Source organism: Astatotilapia calliptera, chromosome 2 (assembly GCF_900246225.1).
Source record: "Astatotilapia calliptera chromosome 2, fAstCal1.2, whole genome shotgun sequence".
Taxonomy (NCBI): Eukaryota; Metazoa; Chordata; class Actinopteri; order Cichliformes; family Cichlidae; genus Astatotilapia; species Astatotilapia calliptera.
In genome coordinates this window covers 14,442,880-14,466,805 of record NC_039303.1, presented here as the reverse complement: position 1 = coordinate 14,466,805, position 23,926 = coordinate 14,442,880, and the positions used below count along the sequence as shown (strand labels likewise).

Below are 23,926 nucleotides of genomic sequence, written 5' to 3'. Positions count from 1 at the left end.
CAGCAGATGGCCGCCCCTCCCTGAGCCTAGTTCAGCCGGAGGTTTCTTCCTGTTAAAAGGGAGTTTTTCCTTCCCACTGTCGCCAAAGTGCTTGCTCATAGTGGGTCATATGATTGTTGGGTTTTTCTCTATGAAGCACCTTGAGGCGAATTTGGTTGTGATTTGGCACTATATAAATAAAATTGAATTGAATTCATGTACCATTTTATTAAATCTACTATAGTAGTCAAAAGGCACAGGAAGTCTCAAGATGAAACTCATCTACAAACAACATGTGACAGAAGCTATCTGACATGTGAAGATCAGCTGAAACAAGCAAGCTGCATTATAAATACCGAAAGAAAGAAAATAGAGCTTTTGTAGATTTTCTTGAACTCCTCTTTGTATCCTGTCCCAAGGCACACTGACATGAGAGAGGTTCATCTGGCGAGAAGGAGTGGCTTCATGTCTCCCTTTAGGTTTCAGTTGACAGGGCTTTCAACAGACTGCTGGGATTACATAGTGACAGTAGAAGGAGACAGCAGTAATTCAAGTGGAATCAAGAATATCCTGTAAACGTGTGCGCTCACTGTCAACAATCAGTCTGCCAATACAGATTTGTTGTGTGTGTTCAATGATGGACATTAAAATGAGAAAACCAGCTCTGAATTGTTGCTATCTGAATTAGCTGTGTTGTCCAGCTTTGTATCCCTACCCCCATCCTACCTCTAAAACACAGAAACGCAGATACATATACACATTTCCCTTTCTCCTCCTCACACTTCTCTCTTCTCTAATTTACAGGGACTGTGAGCAGCATACAAATACAGCTCCTGACAAAGCATCTTGTTTTCTTGTTTCCGCTTCTTTTGCCCTGTCAGGTTCTTCTCGTGCTGTTTCCTCTTTTCATTCCTCTGCTTTAATCTGCATTGTCGCAGTGATGACTTGTGCCGTGTTGCATCAATCTTTGCTGCTCTCCCTCTCTTTCCTGCTCCTCTCTGTCTCCTCTCCTCAAACTGCTAGTGCCACCCTGTGGTGAGGAAAAGATGAGAGAGTTCAGGATCAAATCAAAGGTGTTTTGGGATTGACTTTTACATTAATACAGAGAAAAATTAAAAGCAAATTGTCAAGTCACACAGTTTAGATACATTTTTTTCTGGTTTGTCAAAAAACACTTGTCTATGTTCTCTGTCTAAAAAAAGAGAAAGAAATCTTAAGCAGTCTAGCCCTTTAAATCGTTCCACTGATGGCCGGCTTGGTCATGTTGGTGCTTTCAGGAAATGTCTGCTCAGGTGATCAGACACTGAATTCACATTATATGAGAGACGCTAAAGATGGGAATTAGCATGTAATTCTAGCTAGTGAAATGTTACTTCAGCATGTGACAACAGGTTTCACTGAATTAGCAAAAAAGAAAAAAAAACTGTGCTGAATCTGTTGTCTGCAGTTTGCTGTAAGACAGATTCCTTTCTTTGACTTTAATAAATACCTACAGCGTCCTATGCACCTTTGAACAAAATAAAGAGAATAAAGAGTAGGTCCAGTGCTCCTTGTCAGGAACAAAAACTGTACTGGTTCTCTTAAATCCTGGACTGCTCTACCTTGGCACAGATCTTCCAGTGGAGGCTGAGAATTGTGATCTCTGAAACTGTAACACACTCTCTGCCCCCCCTTCTTAAAAAAGCAGAACCACTGCCTTGAACAGCTACCTCAGTGACCTCACCCCCGTTTATGGCCAAGACACCTCTCATGCCCAGACCCTTCTTCCTCTATTGAAGGCACATCAATTGAATTACAAAATCCTCAAAACATTTTTTCCCACTACCTGACTAAACCTCTGTCAGAAGCACTGGTTTTTATAATATCAATATTTTTGAAATCAAGTAACACGCTTCAGCTCCATCCGTCTTATTTAAATTGCTAAATATTACTAAAATGCCATCTGCTGTATTTTCACTTTGTAGTGTAGTGTACAGTTATCATAGTATCCTTACCTGGTATAAAAGGTCTATGGTATTCTAATGAGATTCAAGTTTTGATGTCACAGACTGTGTGGCAGCTGTATTGAGTTTAATTAAAACAGCACTGCTAGCAGGCAGTTAATTTACATTCAAGAAGACAGGAAACATGTCAGTCACAAAAGGTCAGGACTTCAATATTAGCTTTTTTTTTTTCAAAGAGCAAAAGTGATTTCAATCTAGCCTTCCGATTCCTTCTGTTGATGACACTTGGTCATTTTAGTGCTTCCAGTCCATGTCTTCTCCGTTGACAGGACACTATTCCACGAAAGATCACTTGGGAATTGACAAGCAGTTCAAGCTAGTTTTAAATCAATTTAAATTCTCTTTTCCATTTGTTACGGCTCTTGCAAGGCCTCCTCCTGAAGGTGCCTGTGTGGGCGTGTCCTTCAATCTCTTCTGCCTGAGGTACCGCCTTTTTCTTTGACACAGCTGACTCACATCAGTAATTAAAGGAATTTAAGCCCAGGGACAGGTGAGCTGTTTAATCAAATTATTCAGTGAGCCTGAATTCTCTTTGGATGGCATCTTGGAAGACATGACTCCTATCAGGGGTTTCATCATAGGAAAAAGGTGATGACTCTGAAGAACTTTGTATTGATCTATGGTGACCCTTTGCTCTTAAGGGACAAGTGGAACTAAAATATCTCAGCAAAATGCAACCACAGTACAACAGAGACAGATCTCCTTGGTGTAAGGGTTAAGGTTTTTTCCTTTAATTTATCATCCATCCATTTTGGCTTATACTGCTCCTTGAAGCAAACCATAGTGACCAGGGTTTCCTTCCTGTGTTATGTATGTAGGCATATTATGACAGGTCCATTCATAATTAATACAGTTACAACTCACTTCATTGTCTGAGTTTCCAAGTTTCTGCTTTATTACACATGTCATTTGGGTTAATTGGTCAAGGCTTGATAAATATTAGTTTAACAAATGATTTTTCTTCACCTGACAATTAACTCAACTTTGCCAGTGGCAAGCTCATTAATATTGAACATATGATGTTTTAAAAATAATAGTTATTTTTGCTAGCTTAGTAATGGATTGTGAGGCAGTCCTCCTTTATCCTTTTTCAACAGCAATATCTTTTACAATAACTAATTAAGAGCAAAATTATTTACATACCAGTAACTAACTGCTTCTATGCACCATCTTTGTGTACCCTTTCCCGCCCAGGCTTCTAGATTTCTGATTGGCCAACATTTCTACCCAGTTAGGATTACATCGCCACCTGTTGCTTTGGCATGTTCTTGACAGCGTTTGACTTTGTTTTTTGCGATTACGTGTGGACGAGATTCTTTTTAACAAAACGGAAAATCTGTTTACAAACATACCCGCGTACGTGTGGTCACAGCCTAATTGCCAGTTTTAGGTCAAACTCTGCTTACACTGTTTCACAACTCTCCCTCCCATACAGTTTCTAATGGCAGACATCAGGTTAGCAAAAGTCCAAGGCATGACAAAGGGGCTTCACTAACCAATGGGTGATGCCACTGTGGCTGCATCCATCTTTTATACTTCGTATGGAGGTGATAAAAGTTGTTCCCTTTGAATTTAATATTTTTGCTTCCTCCTCTCTACCTCTATGTCGCGAGTAAAAGCCACCAAGTAACCGCTAAGGGCCTCTATACTACTCTTACAAACTTTCAGGCCCAAAGCTCTTACAGGAATAAGCCCAGAATAAACGGAACAAGAGGGTCAATATCAGTCAGATAGGTTAAAATTTATTATTTTAAAGGAAAACAAAGGGCTTGCAAAAGGCCTCAATCAAAATGGAAAAGGTCACTAACGACCACAATATAGTCTTATTGGTCCAACCTGTCAGCAATGCAACTATCACCTGAGGGCTTGCTCTCCCTCGGCGGTCCCAGATGCTCGTTGCTTTAAGAGAAACAAATCCACCCCAAATAAATACGAGCCCAACAGAACACATATCGCATGCACTAAGTGTTCAGGCAATTGGTGGCACTAAAAATCACTCTTAAAACGTATTCACCGCAAATCCACACGGAGCACCTCTAAAAGACCTAATTCCCGTAACGTAAGTGCCCAGCTCAGGGATTGCACATTGTCTGACTAATATTGCACCAGCCCATTGGAAATAAAAACAAACCCAGCATTAAAAAAACAAACAGTTTTAACTACTCTAAAACCAACTTGGGAGAAAATCGCAACAAAAAAGAGAAAAAACAGTGACAAATTCACTTGTGGAGCCTGTCCTGTAGGAGGCAATACAATATAAATTAGATTGTAGTGCATAAATATACTTTTTTATAATGTCAAATATATTATGTTAACATACCTCTAGCAGACAACTGTGTTTGCTGCACGCATGGCTTGTCTTCTAAAAAACACTACTAGAAACATAAAATACAATAACCATCAAATACATTTCAACAAATTTACAAAAGCACTAAAAGAAAAACAGCCTGTACCTCAAACCTCTGCTGTAGAGGTTTAAAACAACCGTTTGTGTAGAAGACAAAACTTCTCAGGCGCTTCACCTACTCACACAACCATTGTTCACAGCCAAATGAGAGAAGAAGAGCACCTGCTGCTACTTCCTCTTTTATACCCTCCCTTGGGTCCCTTGGGTCCCCTGGGTCCTAAAGCCTTCCCTATTACATCTATTTTTATGCACACTGCCAGATTTTGGGGAGCCTGTTAACATTCTGACAATCCTTTAATCTCTATAATGTAACAGAAATCCATAACTTTGATCTTCCCTCTAGCCCTATTCTCTTATTAAGAGATTTTGAACTGACCTGAATACAGAAAATAATTAAATTTAAAGAGTACAAAACGAAAGGCAGACTTCACCATTTCTGAGTAGTCAGTGGCTTGAAAGACTAAAAAAACAAAAACAAACTGGACACGCTGAACACATTGGACATTATGATGGAGTATCACAAAGGATATCATGTAGTTTGACCACAAACTGCAACACAAATATTTTCTGATTACTCAAACAGGGATCCGCACCAGCTGTTGAATTAAAGGATTATGGGAGCATAAACAGACAGTCCAGAACATGCTGTTGTGAATCACGTACACAAAAAAGCACAAAGATGCTCTCTGTACTTTTATACCGGTTTGAGATCAAAACTTCATGGTGTGAAGTTCCCTGTAAAGTTGGCTGAATGTGGTAATTCTACTAATAATGACCTATTTTGAATTTTACAACAATCATTCTATATAGAGTAGAAAAGGGAAAGGATAACGTTCTCCTGAATATGTATGTGAAACATCTTTCTTATCGTTAGGGAGCGGTTTTAATATGAGTCGAGAGAGGAGACCTTAAAACTACTTTTAAATTTGGTGTTGAAAAATTGGCTACTTCACTGTAATGACTGCTTAAACAAGAGGACAAGATAAACAAAAAAGCTTTCTATGATTATGGGCTAAACAAAGAGGGAGGGAGAAAGCAAATATAGTGTATAATGGATGGTCGGATGTCTGTGAGCTCTTTGGATGAAGCATTTAAAAAGAAGAAATTCAGTGCGTGCTCTCTCTTCATGTGAGACAGAGTAAATAAGATAAATCCCTCAGCTGCTCTTTTCTGGATAAAAGCAGAATATTAAAAACTAAAACATGCAGCTAAAAGTGTCTGATGGCATTATGAGGAAACTTGGTGGTGGAATGAGGAAGTACAGGGAAGCATTCAACGGAAGAGGGTGGCAAACAGGAGCACTGGGAGACAGTGATAGTTTTAACATTCAGTTCAACTCAGTTCAGTTTTATTTATACACATAAATAAATTCACAGCAACAGTTGCCTCAAGGCACTTTATATAGTAAAGTAGACCCTACAATAATACATACACAGAGAAACCCAGTAATCATATGACACCCCTATGAGCAAGCACTTTGGCAAAAGCGTGAAGGAAAAACTCCCGCAGAACCAGGTTCGGGGAGGGGCGGCCATTTGTCATGAAGGCTTGAGGTGAGGGGAGGAAGACGGGACAAAAGACATGCTGTGGAAGAGAGACAGGGATTAATAACAAGTGTAATTCAATGCAGCGAGGTCTATAAACATATAGTGACGAGAAAGGTGACTGAAGAAGAACTACTCAATGCATCATCCATTCAGGGCGACCTGATGCAGCCCTATATGTTTTAGCAAAAAGGAAAGTTTTAAGCCTAATCTTAAAAGTAGCGATAGCGTCTGTCTCCCGAATCCAAACTGGAAGCTGGTTCCACAGAAGAGGGGCCTGAAAACTGAAGGCTCTCCCTCCCATTCTACTTTCAAATACTCTAGGAACAATAAGTAGGCCTGCAGTGCAAGAGCGAAGTGCTCTAATAGGGTGATATGGTACTACAAGGTCATTAAGACAAGATGGGGCCTGATTATTTAAGACCTTGTATGCGAGGAGCAGGTTTTTGAATTCAATTCTGGATTTAACAGGAAGCCAATGAAGGGAAGCTAAAACAGGAGAAATCTGCTCTCTCTTTCTAGTCCCTGTCAGTACTCTTGCTGCAGCATTTTGGATTAGCTGAAGGCTTTTCAGCGAGTTTTTAGGACTTCCTGATAATAATGAATTACAGTAGTCCAGCCTGGAAGTAATAAATGCATGAACTAGTTTTTCAGCGTCACTCTGAAACAGGATATTTTTATTTTTAGAGATGTTGCACAAATGGAAGAAAGCTTACATATTTGTTTAATATGTGCATTGAAGGACATCCTATTCAAGGTTCCTCACAGCGTTACTGGAGGCCAAGGTAATGCCATCCAGAGTAAGAATATAGTTAGTTACCATATTTCTAAGATTTTGAGGGCCGAGTACAATAACCTCAGTTTCACCTGAATTTAGAAGCAGAAAGTTAGAACTACCTGTGTTACTTGGCTTCATGGATAGATAGTGCTGGGTGTCATCTGCATAGCAGTGAAAATGTAAACTATGTCTTCTGATGATGCTGCCTAAGGGAAGCATGTATAATGTAAACAGAATTGGTCCTAGCACTGAACCCTGTGGAACTCCATAATTAACCTCAGTGTGTGAAGAGGACTCTCCATTTACATGGACAAATTGGAGTCTATTAGATAGATATGATACAAACCACTGCAGTGCAGTACCTGTAATACCTACAGCATGTTCTAATTGCTCTAATGGAATAGTATGGTTGACAGTATCGAACGCTGCACTGAGGTCTAGCAGGACAAGCACATGAGTCCACTGTCAGAGGCCATAAGAAGATCATTTGTAACCTTCACTAAAGCTGTTTCTGTGCTGTGATGAGCTCTGAAACCTGACTGAAACTCTTCAAATAAGCCATTCCTCTGCAGATGATCTGTTAGCTGTTTGACAACTACTCTTTCAAGGATTTTTCAAGATCAAACTTTGATTTAGTTTTAATAATAGACTTTTGACTAAAACGTCATTTTGTTTTAGTCAAAATTTAGGCATCTAAATTCCCTTAGCTTTAGTCAACAAAATATCATAGGATCATAGTGGATTAAATCTAAAGGTGATTCAGTTGACTAAAACATGAAGTATAAAAGGTAATACATTTTTCAAAGTTTTTTCATATTTGAAACAAAAAATCTTTATTTATCTGGTCTTTCTTTTTTAGGCATTAACATCTCAAAAAACAAAAATAACATAACACTGACTTGCTTTCATTATGTAAGATACACATTGTTCATAAAGTGCACGTGGCATTCTTCATAAACCTAAATACCGTGAAAGCTGTTGTGCCATTAGTCCAAGCAAACCCAGAAATAAAAAACAAATGGACTATCAATAAATAACTATTTATTGTTGATTATTTAAAAAGCTGAAACTCTCAAAAATATTCAAATAAGAAGTGTCTGGTTAATGCCATCAGACCTGCTCTTGCTACATAATTGGTGAAGCTTTTATGTAGTATAAAAATTTAAAAACTGTATTCTCTGTAATTCACTGTTCACTATTTCAAATGAAAGACTTAATGCCATTTTTAAACTAATATCAAGAAAAACTTTTGAGTAGTAGATGGAGCTGAAAACACTCCAACCAAAAGCCCTGTTCCTGTGTCACAAGTGATGGGCTGTAAATGCTCTTCCTTATACTTTCTGAGTTGCTGTGTCACGCTGCTTGTAGAGGCCCTCTGTTTGGGCTATCTGGTTCCTCTAGTTCTTTTGTATTGTTCTCTCCAATATCTTCAGACTGATCTTCCTGTTGTAAGTGTGACTGACTCGACTGGACACACATTCTTCTGTCTGTTTCTGCAGTTCTTGATTACTGTCATCAGACACATCAGCAAGTGTTTCACACGCTTCGGGGTTGACGAATAAGGCAGCTGCTACAAGTGGTGAGAACTTTTCATCAAATACAAATAAATAACTAATCAAGTGACTTCAGCTCTGGAAACTCACTAGGGAGCAAGCTCTCCCATTCCATGTTGTTTGAGATTTGGGAGGTTAAGTGTTTTACTTTGAAGTGTCGTGCAATTATGCAAAATGTGTTTGACCAGCCTGTAGGCCAGTTGATTTTAACAGCAAGGCTATATTGTGTTGCACCAGAGGACTTCTGAAAGAGCTTCACCGCTGACCTATCTCTGTCATAGACTCTATCAAGACCTGCCTTCTGTATCATGTGGATGATGAGCTGTAAGGTGCCCAACATATATGGTGTCCATTCAATATATATGTCAATATGATGGTACCCCAAAAAATGAACCCAGATAAATAACCGTGAGTAAGAAAATCTTAATTTTAGAAATAAATTTATACCTTTTAAAATTTTTGAATTGCTGCTTGAGTCATTTTCTGGATTGTATTGCTTTTATTTTATCTTGTTTATATCCTGTTTTACATTGATGCTTTTGAACTGATGTTTTGAATCATTCCTGTAATGTTACAAATTTTTCCCTGTTGTGAGATTAATAGTTCATTAACAATATATTTTTTCTTTTTTTTTTAAACTATCACCTTATCTTAGAGGATTAGGAGGAAGGACACAGTCCCTAACTTCATTCTTATCTATGCAATCACTATGTGTCATGTAAAAAAAAAAATTTTCATAGCTCATTGCAGGTCATCAGTTTCAGGGTCACTTTCCATCCTGGGGCAGTCTTTTGAACACCACCTCAGAGTTGGTTTATTCTCCTTCTGGTTTGGTGTGTTTAAAAGTTGCCACCAAAGTACTTTCATTATCTGTTGTTGTGATGATCTTCTCATTTGCTTTCCTCCAGTATTACATACATATATCTGCAGATGGTTGATTGACTGTGCACTGTGGGGGTTGAGCTACTTGTTCAAGTACCAACAATATATGTTCTGGTTTTGTGTTTAAACACTATTAACACTGACATGGTCCACATGTCAGTGTTAATAGATACTCTCCAGGCTGAAGCTAATATCTTTCTGATTTTTTCTCGTTCGCCATCAGAATGTTTGTCTATCAGCTTATTTTAGTTTTCAGCTTCCTGTCTACCGTCCCCATTATAAGACCAAAGTCCTCATCTTCAACAGTAGTGATTGGCTATCCTGTACACTCAATCCATTTTACTAGAGCCTCCCCCTTGGTCTGTAGTTCACTAGGTCACTTTTATATTTTCCTGTTATGTTATCTATGTATATGTTATCTGTATGCAACACTGGCACTGACATTGATTTCACTGATATTCTCCTGGTTCAACAAAAATGAAACTGCAATAAATGTTAGAGACATTTTTTGGAAATTTAGAAAACAAATTCAGCAGTGGGTCTAATAATAATTCTCCCTCATCAGTAACCTGTTATCTTATTAAATGTTTTGGTGTGCTTGGGAAAATAAAGGCTTTACCCTGAGATATCTTGGGGTTACTTTACGCCTAATATTGCATAACATAGTGCTGATTACATCTTGTGAACATCTGCTCTGAAAGTCAATGGTGCAAATTGGGTTGTACACCCGACCCAACAAGGACAAATTAAACACAGAGGGGACAGTGTCAGATTCCAGCTTGTCCAGTGCACTGGAAACAAAAAGTGTCTCTTCCACACAGCTATAATGTTGGGGTTTGAAGAGCACTTTATAAATGAGGACTAACAGGTGGATTCTCCCATTTCAGTGCAGCGAGCCTACAGTGAAGAACTATACTGCTTAAGAGGAAGAGTAAAAGTGGACAGTAGATGCTCAGTGGTGGAGAGTACCTCTCTGCCGCAATGCATATAGTGTTTCATGTTCACCTTGATAAACAGGGGTTGATAGAGGAGTGTCAGAAATCCTTCCTGAATTTCCTCCATATTTATAAAAGAGAGCTGTATTCTTCCCTTGATAAATTGAGATAGACTGTAGAGTGTCTACAGGCTTGTCTCAGCTTCCAGTGGTCATAGCTTTCAAGGTTTTTGTTTTTTTTTAATTCCAAGCTCCTGCAGTGCAAATAGTGTAGTTTGTTACAGAGCTAGTCCCTCCTTGTCTGTATGTGTTTCTTCATTTTGATATTAGCAGGTTTTTTGTCACAGACCCTCCTGCTGGGAATTTAAGTGGGAGCAAAATGTTAATGGTGAGAGAAATTTTGTGTCAGCCTGCTATTTAAAAAAAAAAAAGCAGGAATTGTAATGTAATCATTAGCATTAACATTTAGAGTGGAAACAAAGCAGACCCCTGTCACTTCAGGTGACATTCTCAAACTTTTGATGGCTCACTCACTTTCTAACAATCATTACTACTCAGCAGCAGTAATCACTGAATATTGTTTACTTTCTTCCCGAGTTGTTTTTGACAACAGGTTCAATACGGGGACACACGTGTCCAGTGTTCTCAATCTATTTACATACATGCAGGTGTCCCTGCAGTGGATTTTAACAGCAAATTGATTTAGCCTGTCTTTTTCAATCACAGTAATCTAAACTCTCTCTGCGCAAAGAAAACAATTAAAACAAATGAGATCACAATTAAGACAATTACAACTAACGATTACCAGTAATGATTGCTAACGGAGAGCGTCAGAGTGGAGTTAGTACTACAGCAGATGTAGGCGATGAGGATGAAGGGAATGAAATACCACTGGAAGACAGGAAGCCATTAGAATGTATGAAGTATAATAATGTCACCGCAGTTTATCTTATCTGTACTGCATCAGGTGGCATAATTCACCATTAAAAAAACTATACCTGTGACACTGTACAGCTGAGAGTATAACACTGGGGTGGTTTGGCAATTAGCTGATATGATTTCTTCTTTCTGAATAGCCAAAACCATAAATCCCAAGTTTTAACTGAATTCATTACATTCTTTGCCTATTGTGTGTTACAGCCACACAGCAACAGATGCATGCAATGCATTAAAACCTGCAAGTTATATTACATGAAAACATCATATTACAGTTTAGGAAATGTACTTTAAGCTAAATCATTCATCATTGTACAGGCATAAGAGGCATAACAATATGAAAAGTCACAGGTGACGTGAATAATGGATTACTTGGCACCCACTAACAGGTGCCACCTATCTTGGCACCTGTTAGTGGGTGAGATATATTATGGAGCAACATTCTGTCCTCAAAGTTGATATTAGAAACAGGAAAAAGGTCAGAACATCTCCCAAACGTGTGAACCAACGACAGGGTCATTGTCAGCCGAGGCTCACTGATGCGTGTAGGCTGGTGTGGAGGCTGCCCCGTGTGGTTCGATCCAATAGACGAGCTACTGTAGCTCAAACTGCCCCCAAATTGAATGATGGATCTGAAAGAAAGATGTTAGAATACACTGCAATATGTTGCATATGGGACAGCATAGTCACAGATTAGTCAGGGTGCCCATGCTGACCCCTGTCCACTGATGAAAGCACCAACACTGGGCATGTGAGCATTAGAACTAGACCACAGTGCAATGGAAGAAGCTGTCCCTGTCAAATGAATCATGTTTTCTTTTACATCACATGGATGAACAGGTATGTGTACATCACTTACTTGGGGAACTTCAATCTCCATATTAAACACATATGTAGGACTGCTTTCTTCCATTTGCACAATAGAGTTAGTATAATTAGTTAATGCATTTATTAATTCTAGGCTGGACTACTGTAATTTGTGATTATCACAAAGTCCTCAAGACTCCCTGAAAAGCCTTCAATTGATGCACTATTTCTTCTTCAGTCACCTTTCTCACTCACTATGTGTTTATACACCTCTCTGCATTTAACCATTACTTATTATTAATCTCTGACTCTCATCCTCAGTGTGTCTTACTCCCTGTACCTCAACTGGTCGTAGCAGATGGCTGCCCTTCCCTGAGCCTGGTTCTGCCGGAGGTTTCTTCCTTTTAAAAGGGAGTTTTTCCTTCCCGCTGTCGCCAAACAGCTTGCTCATGGGGATCATCTGATTGTTGGGATTTTTGTAGAGTCTAACAATATCCAATATATGCTTTGGTGCCATCAAAATTCCAAATTCCCCAGATCTCAATCCAATTGAGCATCTGTGGGAAGAATGTATGTTTGTCTGTGTTCAGATACTCTTTCTTATCCTGCACAGAAGTGTTGAGAGCTACAACTATTCAAAAGCTTCCATATAATTTGATATAGTAGGTGGACACCACTCCATTAATCAAGCACTACATTAAATTGAAGACTTATGCAGTAGCTGCAGTAATGTGGTCTTTGTACAGAAGTGTGATTACACATTCTTAGTCAAATACCTACACAAACATACAAAATCAGGGTACCACAAAACAAACACAAGAGGTTGAGGGTTTCACAGATGACAGTTATTCACAAAGCAAAATCTACTTTGTGTTAGAAAGCATTCACCTCATGACATCAACATGATGGCCGGTAACCTTTCATAGAAGATGTTTTCAAGTTTTGAAGGAATGGGTTTGTAAATATAGTTTGTTTGACTCTCTACCACAGTGCCTCTGAGACAGAATACTGAATCTGTTCAAACAGAAAATCTTGGTGTGTAACATAAAACTACATTTTTGCAGTTTGAGGATGTGTCTGAGTCAGGGACCGTTGTTTTAGAGATAAAGGTAACAGAATTTTTTCTAGTTATTGAGCTTACAAATAGGATCAAACAGGTAAGAGTAGAGAATGTTTTGGTTGCGAACTGTAATGTACAACACAAACTAACTGTCATGATCCTGGGTCCTTTTGACCCAGCGTTTTGTGTTTTCTCTTCGCGATTTTGGTTCTGTTCTTCCTCTGGTTAGTGTTTACTCTGTTCTGCCCGTGTGTTCCTGTATCTAGTCCGCGTTTCTTAGTTTGTGTCCTTTCATGTGTAAGTTCCTGTTTTATTGTGAAGGTCGGTGTCTTATGTGAGTGTTTTCTGTTTGCCTCCCTAGTCTCGTCATGTTAATTACTCCCAGCTGTGTTCCCACCTGTATGTAATCCCCCTGTGTTCTCTGAGTGTATTTAAGTTGTGTCTTCTGTCATAGTAGTTGCTGGTTCGTCTGTGTTGTTTCCCCTCGGTAGTGATGGGCAGATGAAGCCCCATGAAGCACTGAAGCTTTTCATCCAATTGGTTCACCCCAACGCGAAGCTTCATGAAGCTTCATTTGCTCTAGCAGGACACCTACTGGACGTAAAAATAATAGCTGGCATGAATTTGAAGAGTGTGGCATTTTGCACACAGCCTGTAAATGTCAACAACAAAAGGAGTGTGTAAAACACCTATAGTGTAGTGATGGCAGTATACTGTGTATATTTATGCTGGCAGTATGGAAAATGATTATTTGCGGCAAAGTTCGAACCGCTTCATGAACCAGTCACGTGGTACAGCCGGGCAGCGAGGCTTCGGACGTCATCATTTTCAGCTCCTCCCATAAATGAAGCAAGCCTCGATACGCGCTTCGCGGAAACGCCCCCTCCATTACTCGACACACGCTCCGAAGCCTCGATACAGAACGTCCCATCACTACCCCTCGGTCTCCCTGTATGTATTTCCCCGGACCTCCCTGCACCGTCATTCCTGGTTTGTGTTGTTAGTTTAGCCAGTTTCGGTTTCGGTTTCATGTTCACACCCCGTTGCTGTTTGTACCCACTGCTGTAAATAAACACTCACCTGCACCAGAGCTGCCGCCTTTTGGGTCCTTACTACAAATCCACACGGCTTGCCCCGCAGACGGTGACAGAACGAACCAGCCCCCATGGACCCAGCGGCAGTCAATCCGTCCGAGGAGCTCCAGGATGACATCGGCTACAATGTGGAGATCCTCCTCGGGCTGTGGCTGGAGAATCCTCCGTACGAGCTTCACCGCGCCGTGGAAGGTCGGCTACAAATTCTCTTTTCCAGCCTGCCATGGCTACTGAATTCACTTCCTCCGACCATACAGGCTTTTCTCCGGCACACACCTCACCTTCTCTCAGCCACTCCTGCCTCGCTGCCCGACTCGCCGGATGTGATCTTGCCCGGCCCGTCGGAGCCATCTGCGGGGAGGAAACGCCGATCGCGCCGCAAGCGCGCCACCCCACAGCCGGACGTTCGGGCTTCTAAATCGCCGGCTGTGGTGAGTGAGGACTCTTTTTCATTTTCAGACTGCATGACTGTTCATTCAGGGGCTGCGTTTTGTGTGGCGGATGTCAACGCGAGCTGCTTATCGCCTGTGCAGCTACCGGCAGCTCGGTTAGCTCCCCCGCAGCCACTCTCAGCTCAGTTAGCTCCCCCGCAGCCATTTTCAGCTCAGTCTCCTGTGCCTCCTTCAGCTCAGTCTCCTGTGCCTCCTTCAGCTCAGTCTCCAGTGTCCCCTTCAGCTCAGTCTCCAGTGTCCCCTTCAGCTCAGTCTCCAGTGCCGCCTGTAGCGCCTGTAGCGCAGGCCCCAGTAGCTCCAGTGCCACCTGTAGCGCAGGCCCCAGTAGCTCCAGTGCCCCTGCTACCCGTAGCTCTGGCTCCAGCAGTACCGGTTCCACTCATTCACTCCATGCAGGGAGAAAATTTAAGGTCCAGTCAGGGAGTTTCTCGCGCTTTAGCTGCTTCAGGCACCGTTCTGCACTCCAGGGCTTCCCCAGAGGCTAGGTCTCAGTCCCCAGCTGATTCTGGACCCCTGAAGATTAAGCAGCCCTCAGAGAACAACTCCGTGTCAGTGCTGTCTGAGCAGGGCCAGTGCTCAGCACAGCACCCATTGCCTTCATGTCTGCCAGAGGACTCCATGCCTGCTGGCTTTGTGATGGCTTCTGCTGGAGGGTCCAAGGGGCCCGTCCAGCCTTCGTCCCGTGTCTCCGCTGGAGGGTCCGAGGGACCGCTCCGGCCTTCGTCCCGTGTCTCTGCTGGAGGGTCCGAGGGACCGCTCCGGCCTTTGTTTCCTGTTTCCGCTGGAGAGTCCGAGGGACCGCTCCGGCCGTTGTCTCCAGTCTCTGCTGGGGGGCCCGAGAAGCCCGTTCAGCCACCTGTCTCAGCTGGAGGGCCCGAGGAGCCCGTCCAGCCACCTGCTGCAGCTTCATCATCATCCTCGCCGGCTGCAGCATCATCATCAGCCTCGTCTGGTCCAGCCTCAGAGCCTTCAGCCTCGTCTGGTCCAGCCTCATCAGAGCCTTCATCCTCGCCTGGTCCAGCCTCATCCGAGTCTTCATCCTCGCCTGGTCCAGCCTCATCTGAGTCTTCATCCTCGCCTGGTCCAGCCTCATCTGAGTCTTCATCCTCGCCTGGTCCAGCCTCATCCGAGTCTGCAGCCTCGCCTGGTCCGGATCACCATCGCCTGAGTGGCCGCCGTTGCCTTCCGCACGGCCGGCCCCCGGACCGCCATCGCCTGAGTGGCCGCCGTTGCCTTCCGCACAGCCGGCCCCCGGACCGCCATCGCCTGAGTGGCCGCCGTTGCCGTCCGCATGGCCGGCCCCCCGAACTGTGTCCGCGTCGCCGCCGTTGCCGTCCGCACGGCCGGCCCCCCGAACTGTGTCCGCGTCGCCGCCGTTGCCGTCCGCACGGTCGGCCCCCTGAACTGTTTTGGACTCCTGTGCTGTCGGCCCCCTGGCCGGCCCCCTGAACTGTTTTGGACTCCTGTGCTGTTGGCCCCCTGGCCGGCCCCCTGAACTGTTTTGGACTCCTGTGCTGTCGGCCCCCTGAACTCTTCTGTTTTGGACTCTGTTTTTTCCTGTGTTCTGGTGTGCTTCGTTTCTTTTGGTTTTGGGCTCGTTTTTTGTTTTTCTCTTTTGGCCTTCTGGTGCTCCGGTTTTGTTTTGCTTCGTGCCCTCCTTCCTGGGCCCCCGCCGCCCGCCCTGGTCGGGTTGTTTTCTGTTTTTTCTGGCTGTTTTGTTTCTTGTTGGGCTGTCTGGGACCAGCCTTTGGGGGGGGGGGGGTACTGTCATGATCCTGGTCCTTTTGACCCAGCGTTTTGTGTTTTCTCTTCGCGATTTTGGTTCTGTTCTTCCTCTGGTTAGTGTTTACTCTGTTCTGCCCGTGTGTTCCTTTTATCTAGTCCGCGTTTCTTAGTTTGTGTCCTTTCATGTGTAAGTTCCTGTTTTATTGTGAAGGTTGGTGTCTTATGTGAGTGTTTTCAGTTTGCCTCCCTAGTCTCGTCATGTTAATTACTCCCAGCTGTGTTCCCACCTGTATGTAATCCCCCTGTGTTCTCTGAGTGTATTTAAGTTGTGTCTTCTGTCATAGTAGTTGCTGGTTCGTCTGTGTTGTTTCCCCTCGGTCTCCCTGTATGTATTTCCCCGGACCTCCCTGCACCGTCATTCCTGGTTTGTGTTGTTAGTTTAGCCAGTTTAGGTTTCATGTTCACACCCCGTTGCTGTTTGTACCCACTGCTGTAAATAAACACTCACCTGCACCAGAGCTGCCGCCTTTTGGGTCCTTACTACAAATCCACACGGCTTGCCCCGCAGACCGTGACACTAACTTGAAGAAGCACTGTGTCAGGATAAAAGAGAATTTTTGATCTTCCTGAACAGTACTTTTTTCATAATAGGAACAGAAAAGTAGGCAGCAATCCATTTGGACCCCACAAAGTAGTAATCACACACACAAATCTCTCTTTGTCAAACACACACAATGAAGGACTTTTTTTTTGCCCCCTCCCTTTGTTTTCGTAAAGTCTGCTAAAGCTTTCCAAGCATCGCTGTTTCTTTGAAACTACTTCAAGGCTTTCAACATAATCAGGGTCTTGCTTTCTCTGAGGAAGCCTTAAATGTGCGCGTAGAAATCTGAACCCTACCTACAACCTACATCTTGTTAAGTGTTTGCTCCACTGAACAGTTTATCGTGTGCATTTGGGGTATGCTATGACTTTTTTTTGGTTAAGATTATTTTGGCTTTTTTGTTTCTTGTCTCTTACAATTTACTTTGTTTTTAACCAATCAAAGGCACACCTCCACAAATGGCACTTCCATCCACCCACACATTTACTCTTCTCTTCATTTAAACATTTTCTTTTATTCTTTTTTCATTGTTTCTAATTTTTTTAAAAGTATTCTTTTGACTTAAAAGCAACTTTGATGTCGCAATTACTATTATTATGTGGCTTTTACTCAAGCTAGTGAGTGCCTGTTAAGGCACTATTCTGACTGACTAGACATTAATATTAATAATTAATGATTAACAATATTACATTATTAATAGCTAGACTGTTTATTCAGTCTAATAAAATAATGCCAAATAAGCAACTCTTAAAATACAAGTCTGACATTTTTGTTTCTCTTTTAATTGAGGTACATTTTACCCCTTCACTTTGTTATTCTTAAGTATTTCTGTGTTGACATGTTAAATTTCTTACATTTCAAAATTCTCACTAGTGGGTTGCTACAGTCTTCATTACTTAGTCTCTAACTAAATATTACTTTAGTTTTACACTCTCTGCAAACTACTTGCCAAGCGGCAGTGAAACCAAACAATGTCTGTGCTTGCTTTCAAAGTAAAAGTTGCCCCTTTTGAAATGTGTTGTTTGAGGCAAAAAGACAACTTTTACTTTGAAGGTTAACATTATCTGTTTTTGGTTTGCATGACAGTTTTTCAAATTCCACAACAGTTCAGAGAGTAAATGGCAAGTGTTTCCAGTCAAGTCGGTGTACAAGCGGCTACAGAAATTTTCTAGCAAAGCAATCACAAGGTTTTTGGTGCAGCATTCTGTGGGCAGCCGATTTTACCTAGTGACTGCCTGCAACCTCGAGCAACCACTCAGTTGGGAAATGCACATTTTTTCTTAGCAGCCACTGACTGCCAGATCGTCAGTGCCCAGTATCTTAGGGCCATGTGACTAAGGCCTAAGCTTGCTGAATGCTAATGTCTAAAGTAATGAAAATGAGTAAACAGTTGTGCTGAGTGTAAATGACTATTTTAACTATAAGGAGAATTTGTCTGTGGGTGGGTTTGTGTGTGTACTGTTATATTTGCATGTGTAATACTCTGTGTAATGAGTCCCATTACTTCGTTTAAGTGGAGGCTGTTTAGAGACAACTGTCGGTAATGATGTGTGGTTTACACTGGACAGAAGAATTTAAAACTAAAGTAACAAGTATTGGATATTAATCTACCATCCACTGGTGTGACTATTTGTGTTGTTTCTTGTTTTGTTTGTTTGTTTTTGTGTAGTGGGGTGTCAGCATCAATCAAAGAGATGCAGTAAAAAAATGTCAGTAAACTGAATTGCCACTGTATGAAATTTTAATCAGCAAACTCTTTGCATTTGTTGTGGATCCACAATGGATAATATTATTCAGCCACTTCTTTCCTCAGCCATTATCGCTATTACCACTGCACTTTACGCCACCATTACAGTCATTGGAATTGTTACATAGTGGGCTACGATGAGAATTTTATAGTTCACTTTCTGTCTGATTGCCATTAGAGTGTCAAGGCTAATTTCGGAAGGCCCTCCCATCATTAATCAAACAGGTATTTGTCTGCTTTTAGTATCTAAGTGTAATACTAATGACTACAAAGAAAAAAAATTGAAAACCCAACATGGTTGTCAGGAAAATGCTGTGATGCCGTTTGGTAAGGGGATCATGGACAGGTCTGGGCTGAGCATTTAAAGACAATCAACATATGTTGATGCATTATGTTGCCATTTGGCAAGGAATAATTCCACCATCAGTAGGTGTTCTTTTTAATTTTGACAGTGCATTTTTCCCAGTTTTATTTCACTTTCCTATCCTTCAAACTTTAAATTATGCAGATAAATGTCTTCAGCACATGATCCAAGTCAATGTTTCCCCTTAAAGGGTCACAGTCTGTCATGCAAAATTTAAGTGTCTAGCTCAATATAGTATCATAGAATTGAGTTTATATAGTACTCCACTTCAGGCACACCTTCCTTAACGTGTTGTTGTGTGTTACGATGTTTCACTCAATTTAGATTTCACAGGTGAATAGTAAATGTTGTTTATTGGGATTGCATGCAGAAAGACACTCGAAAAAAAAAACTGATACAAGATACTATGCTAAACTACTTCCCAACCACGATCGTAACCTTCCCTCTCTTGTACAAAAATGTGCTTGAGTGAAAAGCTGCTGTAATCCTCAGGCATTAGCACACTTTTCATTCAAACTGAGTACAACTAATTCCCCATGTAAAGGACTAGAGATAAATGTGTGCCTGTAATTCATATTCAGGGCATGTACAAAGATTATGAGTCACACTATCATTTAAAATAGCTGAGGGGGCATACAGATCCGCACATCACTCGTCAGCCTCTGCAACCACACACACACACACACACACACACACACACACACACACACACACACACACACACACACACACACACACACACACGCGCTATCACAGAGGAGAGATAACACTGTTTAACAAGTGTAGTATTGGGGAGTGAGGCATGCTTTAACTTTCATTATTCCAGGAAAAAGCTTGTCACATTAAATGGCAGCATAATGGGAGACATGGAGAGAGGGGAGTGGCAGGCAAACAAGAGCAGCGACTGAATTAAACTGTAACTGAAAAAAATGAGAAGTTGGGTTTAACGGAAGGCGTGATGTGAAGGGGTGAGGGGAAGTGAAGGATGAAGAAAGGAAGACAGTAGTATAGAAGACATGAGGGATCAATTTTCCAGTTTTCCAACACTTAATACTGTACACTGTCAGATACACTGAAAACTGCAGTAACAGTACCACAGCTTTCAGTAAGCAGTAAAATGTTGTTTCCTGTGTAAGTTCAGTTTTCTGACTACACAAGATGAACTTCCAGAAATTGTCAATGTGGAATTAGAATGTTTGGAAATTTTACATGACTGGCAGTTCATCTCAAGCTCTGGCAACTCAGCTCCTAGGTCTGGAACTAGGTCTGGCTTTGACAAATGTGCTACTAATAGAGTGTATGTGCTTGTCTTGTCTTGTAACAGATCTATCTTAGGTAAGTCTGTGAAGATTTATAACCTTATTTGCGTCTAACAACGGCCCACATTTTCTGTCTAAAAACACGAAAATGTATATCATCAGGGTTTGTATAGGTTTTTTAGTATATCATTAATGCATTTGTGTACACAGCATTAACAGTTGTCTCTTTGTGTATAAATGTTACTGTGTATATCTATAAGATAATGTGATATGATCCAGAATTGTAATGATTAAAATTCCCTCAGATTAGTGTTGTGATTTACTGTTGTAGACATTTTGCAGACATTTTTTTCTGCGCTTGTTTCTAATTGTTCTGAAATGTGCTATAGTTGTTCCCATTCCGGTTCAAGCCAACTTTTCAAAAAATTAGCTTTCATCTGAAATTGCAGATAACATGCCAATGGATTTTAAGAGAACTAGATACAATTGAGTTGTTCTTCTCTCTTTTTAGCCATGGAACTAAACAAATGGTCATGAGCATATGGCCATAAATCTAGCTTCACATCCGTCTAGCCCATCTAGCAGAACTCCAGATTTAGAAGTCAGTTGGAGGCGCATTGACTTGTTCTCAAGTGTTCCAAATCTCAAAGAAGTGAAATTGCAAAATCAAAGGAACAGTTGTTGGGCCTTGAGACTTGGGGCTCAGCCAGGCACAGAAACAAAAGAGCAAAATCATAGAACCACTGCCATGCACATCCATCACACTCAAGGACAAGCGCATGTTTTTGGTACTAAGCTTGGTGGTAGCCTAAATAAATGCAGAAAACATATCCCATGTATCTGTTACAGTAACTCTTAAAACTTCCATAAGGGATGAAGACTCAGCTGTTTTGAGTTTGAAAACTGGAGTAATCACATTAATTAGGAAACTCAGTCCTAATTAACGTGTCTAATTAGAGTCTCAGTCATAGTATCATACAACATTATGACAGTATGACAATTTTCTCTTGGTGGTTAATTTCATAATTAGAGATGCTATAACCTATCCATTACTACACACATTTTTATTTTGTTTGGGGCGGGGGGGCAGCAGTGAGGAGAGTGAGAAATGTGCGGCAATAACTGCAGACCTACCTTTGGGAATAAAGAGAATTCTAAATTGATTTGAATGTGAACCAATAAAGGTAATCAGCTGGTTTGCAGAGCTCTAACATAAATCTTGGTGTTGATAAGTAGTTGTAGTTCCTAATTAAATCTCACTTAATTATCTCCTCCTAAGACAGTCTTGTTTTCTGTTAATTTCCTATTTCTTTTTTTTTTTCTCACTGGCTCTTCTCAACTTCTTTTGAGTTTTCTCTTTTTTATCTTCTAGTGTAGCTTTTCCCTTTTACTCCATCTTAACTGTCTTCTCATGCCTCTATTTTATGAGTGCATTTATATATCTTCTTCATGTGTCTGCATCACTGAAAGAGTCCATTAGGTGAAAACAATTTGGCAATGACAGCAATTTGATTAATTAGCCAACACTGTGAGGAGTGAGGAGAAACCACACAGTGAAACCATCACCTGAAGAGGATTCAGACGATTGCAGTAAAGGTTGTATAGTTGAAATGATGATAGCGTTGTTAATGCATTCATGTGGGCCGCCTGCCTTGTTGTTTCCACCTACTATGTACCTGCTCTGCTGAGCATGTTTTCCTTTGCACAGACTTCAACATAATATCATCACTTCGAGCTGATGTCACTGAGTGCAGCTGTTCTCCCCCCACTCCTCAGTAGCTGGCCGTGACTTTACATCAACTCCTGACAACTTAAGTTCCGCCCTTTGTCTTGCCAGAAATTTAAATTTAAATTGACTTAGCTCAGTGCCTCCAAAGCACACTGAGAGGCCTCCGGAGATTTGTTTCTCTCTGCTGTCCAAGTTATTTATTGTGACAGAGATGTTGCTGTTCGTCTGACTTCTAGGAGGACATTGTAAATTAATGACTGGTGTTGTAAGTGTGCCACACCAAATGAAGAAGTACATACAGTATATATATACAGATTATATATATATATATATATATATATATATATATATATATATATATATATATATATAGGGGTGCAACGATACACAAAATTCTCGGTTCGATATTTTTTCAATACAAAAAAAAGTTCATGCTTTTTTAATTTGTCATTTATTAAAATTATAAATATATATTTTAACTCAAAAGTACAGTTTTTACATTTAATGTTGCTGAAACAACAAAGTAATAAAAAAAAATCTATCTGATCGAGAAATCACTCATCTTTGGAAAAGAGAGTTTATTACATAGAAATGGCTCTTTCCAAAATAAAAGCTATACTATACGCTTCTTCTGGGGTATATTCTCAGCAGCATATTAAACATATCAGGGCCCCATGAGGAGAATCATGTGCTAACGGCTGTCTAAATGACTCGGGTAAAGTTTGTAGCATGCGTGCTTGTTGTTTTTTGTCTGCTTCCACTTGTCTTTGCACTAGGATGATGTCGGCGTAAATGTGCAGTAACATTCGTTGTGTTCCCACTAGTGCTGTCAGCGTTAATCTCGTTGAAATGACGTTAACGCCACAACACGGCAAATCTCCGTTAACGAGCTACCGCGGATCGCCCCGTGCGTGGTGCTGGACGGCGTCAACACGTTAACGAGCAAACTGCGCTAACGCACTAGTTCCCACCCATGTAATTGAGCATTGCGTGGCACATCCGACATACTGTTTTACTTTTGTCCATGATGCCTTACCTTCAGGGTCATACGTCACATGAAAACCAAAATAGTTCCAAAGGCCAGATCTGAATGAGGGTGGGGGAGGTTCAATTTGCCATGTTTACAACGAGCTTAGCTTCTGTCTTGCGCTGCGCTCAGTGGATCTGCGCTCGACAGTGCAGCCTAGGCGGAGTAGCTGAACGCAGATCCACTGAGCTCTCAACACAGACAGCATGGTCAGAAGAAAAGTTGATAAAATAAATTAAAAATTTTGTATCGTTCGAATCGAAAGCACTGTATCGAACGGTTCAATATTGATACGGGTATCGTTGCACCCCTAATACATATATATATATATATATATATATATATATATATATATATATATTTATATATATTTATATATATATATATATATATATATATATATATATATTTATATATAGTGGCTTGCAAAAGTATTTGGCCCCCATAAACTTTCCCACATTTTGTCACATTACAGCCACAAACATGAATCAATTTTATATATTGGAATTCCACGTGAAAGACCAATACAAAGTGGTGTACACTTGAGAAGTGGAACGAAAATCATACATGATTCCAAACATTTTTTACAAATAAATAACTGCAAATGGAAGGAGTATGGCACAACTGTAAACCTACCAAGACAAGGCCGTCCACCTAAACTCACATGCCGAACAAGGAGAGCACTGATCAGAAATGTAGCAAAGAGGCCCATGGTGACTCTGGATGAGCTGCAGAGATCTACAGCTCAGGTGGGGGAATCTGTGCATAGGACAACTATGAGTCGCACACTGCACAAAGTTGGCCTTTATGGAAGAGTGGCAAGAAGAAAGCCATTGTTAACAGAAAACCATAAGAAGTCCCGTTTGCAGTTTGCCACAAGCCATGTGGGGGACACAGCAAACATGTGTCCAAAATGAAACCTTTTGGACAAAATGCAAAAAGCTATGTGTGGCAGAAAACTAACACTGCACATCACTCTGAACACACCATCCCCACTGTCGAATATGGTGGTGGCAGCATCATGCTCTGGGGGTGCTTCTCTTCA

At 41.2% G+C, this 23,926-nt stretch overlaps 1 long non-coding RNA gene across 1 annotated transcript; it reads right to left on the bottom strand.

Moving 5' to 3' along the window:
• Positions 1-311: 311 nt before the first annotated feature.
• On the bottom strand, positions 312-4,558 carry LOC113028949 (uncharacterized). Its single transcript, XR_003273313.1, has 3 exons — positions 4,436-4,558; positions 4,303-4,357; positions 312-1,009 (listed from the first exon to the last, which is right to left on the bottom strand). It is a non-coding gene; the product is annotated as an uncharacterized LOC113028949 (long non-coding RNA).
• Positions 4,559-23,926: the final 19,368 nt, after the last annotated feature.